We start from the raw sequence: 5,782 nt of genomic DNA on the forward strand, positions 1-5,782 counted from the left end.
TAAAATAAGTCCTTTTATTTTGATGGCGTGGGGAGAGAGAATGACGCTTGTTGAATTTTTACCTACTTTGTTTTAAGGTCTCTTTCATGGAGACAACACGGAGAAGGAATCATAACATCTCCCCTTCCAACTGATTATTTTGGAAGTCCCAGAACGTCATTATTTCCCTAAAGAGAGACCAGAATTCACACAGAGAGGGTGTATTAGTTTCCTTTTGCTGCTGTGACAGCACCTTAATTGGCTAAAAGCACACATTTATTATCTCACAGTTCTGAGGGGCACATTCCTTCTGGAGGCTTGGGAAGATAATCTGTTTTCTTGCCTTTTCTTTTTTCTTTTTTTTCTGAGACAGAGTCTCACTCTGTCGCCCAGTCTGAAGTGCAGCGGCACAATCTCAGCTCACTGCAACCTCCATCTCTCAGGTTCAAGTAATTCTGCTTCCTCAGCTTCCTGAGTAGCTGGGATTACAGGTGCATACCACCACACCCAGCTAATTTTTACATTTTTAGTAAAGATGGGGTTTCATCACGTTGGCCAGGCTGGTCTCAATTCCTGCCTGCCTTGGCCTCCCAAAGTGCTGGGATTACAGGTGTGAGCCACCCCTCCCAGCCTCCTTGCCATTTCTAGTTTCTAGACGCTACCCACATTCCTTGTCTTGTGGCCCCTTCCCCTTCCTCCATCTTCAAGGCCAGCAGTGTACCATCTTCAAATCTCTCTCTCTGACCTCTGCTTTTTTTGGTCACATCTCTTTCCCTGACTCTGATTTTCTTGCCTGCCTCTTAGTGTTGTAGGACCAACAGATGCAAATGCCTCTCTGCACAGTAATGGTCCAATACACTGAAACAGTAGGGTTTGCAGCAGAGAAACTTTAATGATCACAGGGCACCGAGTGAGGAGCTGGGAGGAGATCCTCAAATCTATTTCCTCAAAGAGTTTTGGGCTGGGGTTCTTAAGGGGATGATGGCGGGGGTGAGGGGCTGGAGGGTGGGGGTCATTGATTGGTTGGGGTAAGGTGGATGAAGTGATCAGGACATGGACACTGCATTCTTTGGTGAGTCAGCTTCTTGTGGGACCCTTCAGAGCAGCTGACCTCACTGGTATGCAGGACCTGAAAGAATATCTCAAAGGGAAAATTGATGTCTTATAACATCCAAGTTGTTATCTATGGAGCAGTTAAGGGGAACTATAACCTTGTAACAAGGTCTATGTGATTCTGAAGCAATAGGCCCCAAACAATGATGAGGCAGCAGGTCAGAGAGCAGGTTGACTCTGTGATTAAGGCTGCATGAGCTATAAGCTTGGTTTATTTTTGTTTCTCCCCCTCCCTTCCTCCCTGATTAATTTTGTAAAGTTTATAGGGACAGTTTCATTAGGAGGCCAGTTGTGATTACACTGGATCCACCTGGATAATCTGGGATAATCTCCGCATCTCAACATTCTTAACTTAATCACATCTGCAAAGTCCCTTTTGCTGTGTAAAGCAATATATTCACCAGTTCTGGGCATCAAAATGTGGACATTTTGGTGGGTGCATTATTTTGCCTGCTATGAAGGGTCTGTCTTGTCCTTTATTCCATGAGACTCAGTCCCAGAAGGGGCAAAACAAGGGTTGCTGGTCCTCCTACCTTTCTTTTTTTTCTCTTTCCAAGTCTTGAAAGGTTTTGGCTCACACTTGCAATTATGAGTTGATATCTACAGACACTTTTGATAAATTGGAAGTTTGGGACTTATTTTGATACGTCATCTTGTCAAGAAATGTTTCATCATTATTTGAAGTTTGTTGCTGTGCTGTGCTATGTTCGCCAACATTGAGTGATGTAAATAAATTTTCAGCATGTATGCCAAAGCAGAATAATCCCCCAAACAGGAAAAATAGCAAACACCCCAATCCCTTCACTTTAGGGGGTCTTATATTCTCTGGGGGAGAGGAAATCAGGTAGCTCCAACCCTGGTGAGATGTGTAGTAGTGATGACTTCTTCTAGCTATCTTTTCCTGACTTCCTGGTGTGAATTAGAAATTCCTCCTCTGTTCTTCCATAGTATCTAGAGTAGAGCTTTATTTTACAGCATTTATCATATTGTATTGTAATTATTTGCTTACTTATCAGTCCCATTAGATTTTATTATAAGCAGAGATCATGTCTTATTCCCAGTGCATTTCCTGGTGCCTAACCTCCTGGCTACCAATAATTATATGTTGAATGGATGAAGGAAGGTAATTGTTTCTGAAATAGCTTCTGAATCTTGAATTTCCCTTAATGTTTATATTTTACATTTCTCATTGACTTGCAGAAATACTATAATGGTAAATGAGATAATTTCTCTACAGTGCTTAAGATCTTTGGAGAAATGTTTCATTAGGCTAAAGCTCATATGCGGATATCAAATGAAATTGTGAGCTAAAATTGACCATTTTCCTTTCGTTTTGCCACCAAAGTTGTTGGTTGGGAAAAACTTTCCTCCATGGTGAATTTGAGTCAGCTAGGAACAACATACACAATTTTACACAATACCTGACAAATGGAAAACACACAGTTGAGCTGTATAAAATGAGATGATGAAATAATAATAAGAGCTCTATACTTTATTGGCCACTACACTTTTAACAGCTCACCTTTTAGAAAAATAAAGACTGTGTACTGAATTTTTATGTAAATTCATTAGTTTCTTATTGTTGATGAAGTGGAAAACATTTCTCTTGAAGTCTCATCGTTGATGTATTAGTAAGCTTTTGCTGCAGTAACAAACAATCCCCCAAATCTCAGTGACTTACAATAACAATTATTTCTTACTCCCGTTCTGTGAGGGTTGTGGGCTTGCTGTAGCTCTGTTGGGCATGGCTCAGCCCATCTCATTCTTGGACAAAAGTCAAAGAAGCAGTCAACCCTCTGCAGTATGATCTTTTCAAGACTAAGGGCCAAAGCCCAAAGGGGTGGGAGAACAGGAGCAAACTATGCAAGCGCATTTTAAGCTTCTGCTCAGATACGACGTATGTCTTGTCCACTCACATTCCATTGGCCAATGGAAGTCACAGGGTCAAGCTCAGTGGGGAAAGACACACTGCCTATAGGAAATGTGCCAGAATAGAAGGAAAAAGAAATTGTGAACAAATCATACCATTCATCATGCTCTGCATCCAAAGTGATGTTAGTCAAAGTCATTGTTTGGCCTTTTGTGATATTAGTTATGCTTTCAAACTTTTATTTGGAGTTCAATTTATGTAGCCTGAATAATAAAGGTGATTATAATTGATCTTGCATAAATGGAGCTTTCATAAATAGGAGGAAAAAGTAAACAGATTTGGGGATTTTAGCTAAAAAAAAATTCAACTTTGGCCGGGCGCGGTGGCTCAAGCCTGTAATCCCAGCACTTTGGGAGGCCGAGACGGGCGGATCACGAGGTCAGGATATCGAGACCATCCTGGCTAACACGGTGAAACCCAGTCTCTACTAAAAAATACAAAAAAGACTAGCCGGGCGAGGTGGCGGGCGCCTGTAGTCCCAGCTACTGGGGAGGCTGAGGCAGGAGAATGGCGGGAACCCGGGAGGCGGAGCTTGCAGTGAGCTGAGATCCGGCCACAGCACTCCAGCCTGGGTGATAGAGCGAGACTCCGTCTCAAAAAAAAAAACCAAAAATTCAACTTTATAAATATAGAAGTGTTTTTAGGATGGTGATGAAGGTCAGTTGTTTTTTATATCTGTGGATGTCACCGCCAGCAGAAAAGGATTGAAATTAAAGTAGGGATATTAGGGTAGAGTAAACATAAGGAACAATTTCTTAACCAGTCAAGTGAAAAAGACATGGAAGGGCAAAGGTCTCCCTAGTAGACAATTCAATCATTTATCTGCTTGAAGAGGGAAGGCTGGCTAGAGGACAGGTTTCTGCCAATTCTTTGTTTATAGTACTTTGAATTTGGGAATAAAGAAGTCCTTTTAAGACAGATGGTATTAAAATTCTTCTTACATCAGTAAAATGGCATTAAGAAACTTAGAAGCTGGTTTGATGTAGAAAATGAGAAAAAATGAGAGAAAAGTGTAACTCGGAGCATGTATCACTTCTTCAGAGAATAAAATATCACATGAATATGGTTTTAATGTATTTGTTCATTTCACTCATACTATGTGTCAGGCACTGTGATCACTGCTGGTTTGGTAAGAAATCATCAAATGTATCTGGGTGTGGTGCCTCACGCCTGTAGTCCTAGCACTTTGGGAGGCTAAGGTGGGAGGATTGCTTGAGCTCAGAAGTTTGAGACCAGCCTGGGCAACACAGCAAGATCCCATCTCTACAAAAAATACAAAAATTAGCAGGGCATGGTGGTGTATGCCTGTGGTCCCAGGTACTCAGGAGACTGAGATGGGAAGATCACCTGAGCCTGGGAGGTCAAGGCTGTAGAGAGTCGTGATTGTGCCACAGCACTTCAGCCTGGGTGACAGAGTTAGACCCTGTCTCAGAAAAAAAGAAAAGATTAAACATAACTTATAGTTAAAAGGTCAGATGTAATCAGCTATACATGTCACATATCACCAGCATTCTTGCTCTGAATTTTGTGCTTACAATTTGAAAAAGAGAATAAGATATTCAAACTATATTTCATGATCTACAGTTATGAAAATGTAAATTTTTTTTTTAAACTACTGGCTTTCAGGTGATCACATATTTTTTTCCCCCTCCTCATACATTTCTAACGAGCTCTGAAATATTTTTAGAAGACAGCCGATCCTCTCTGACAGCAAATTCTCATTTTATTTGCTTTTGAGGTGGACTTGTGAACATGGCAGTGAGTGAGTGGCTCAGGGGCAGTTGCATTTGGTGAATACATTTAAAGAAGTTACGTCTTCTGGAAAGTCAAACAGTACAGCATTATTATGAATATGTTCATCAGTGCAGCTGTTTAAGAGGCCGAGAAACCAATGGTTTTCTTTTGTCATGAAAAGCTGCAGCCATGATTTTTTTTTTGAAATGACAGAAATATTTGTCAGAGCAGTGGCAGTTGGTATGTGGCATTATTGAGTCTTAATCTGTGTGCTAGCAACGGAATGTATTCGCTTCTTTGTTATAACCAATTTATAATAATCCTAGCTGACTCTTCCCTAGAGCTTCCCTTGAGCCAGGCCAATTGAAGCAGTTCAGAACTGCTGACTCATTTAATCCTCACAGCAGGAGGGTAGAAGCTGTTAGGTAGCTGCATCCTTATTCCCATTTTGTAGATTAAAGAATTGAGGCACAGAGCGACTAAGAATTTGCACAAGGTCACTGTCATTAGATGGCGGGGTCAGGCTTTGAACCTAGGCTGTGTTTGATTCATTTTGCTCCCTCTCATCAAGTGAGTCCAATAACCTGGCATCTGATTAAAAGCAAGAAACGATTCCTGTTCTCTTTGGTTTCATCCTACCCTGAGCTTTCTACTTGATTTTCTGGCTCTTCTGGTTTGGACTACGAGTTTGTAATTGCTTTCATTAATGCAAGTGAAGAACTTTTCCCAGATATTTGAGGTGTTGAATTGCAAAACAATACAATGTATACATCTACGCACACTTAAAACGAGCCGTGGTCATTTATTAATCAAGAGAAGCTTGCCTCGGGCCCAAAATGACCAGTCGCTCTGCAAGGACAGGTATTAAAAAGCACGGGGTCTGGGAGCCGGTGAGAGAAGGCTCTTTCTCATCCAGGATCCGAGGACTTCCCGCGGACACGCGCGGGAAGCGTCCTCTCGGAAGAGACCCGTGGGAGCGGGCGCGGTGCAACCCTCGGCGCCTCTGGGACGCGGGTCTCCGGGTTC

This window comes from Mandrillus leucophaeus, unplaced genomic scaffold (genome assembly GCF_000951045.1).
Source record: "Mandrillus leucophaeus isolate KB7577 unplaced genomic scaffold, Mleu.le_1.0 Scaffold545, whole genome shotgun sequence".
Lineage (NCBI taxonomy): Eukaryota > Metazoa > Chordata > Mammalia > Primates > Cercopithecidae > Mandrillus > Mandrillus leucophaeus.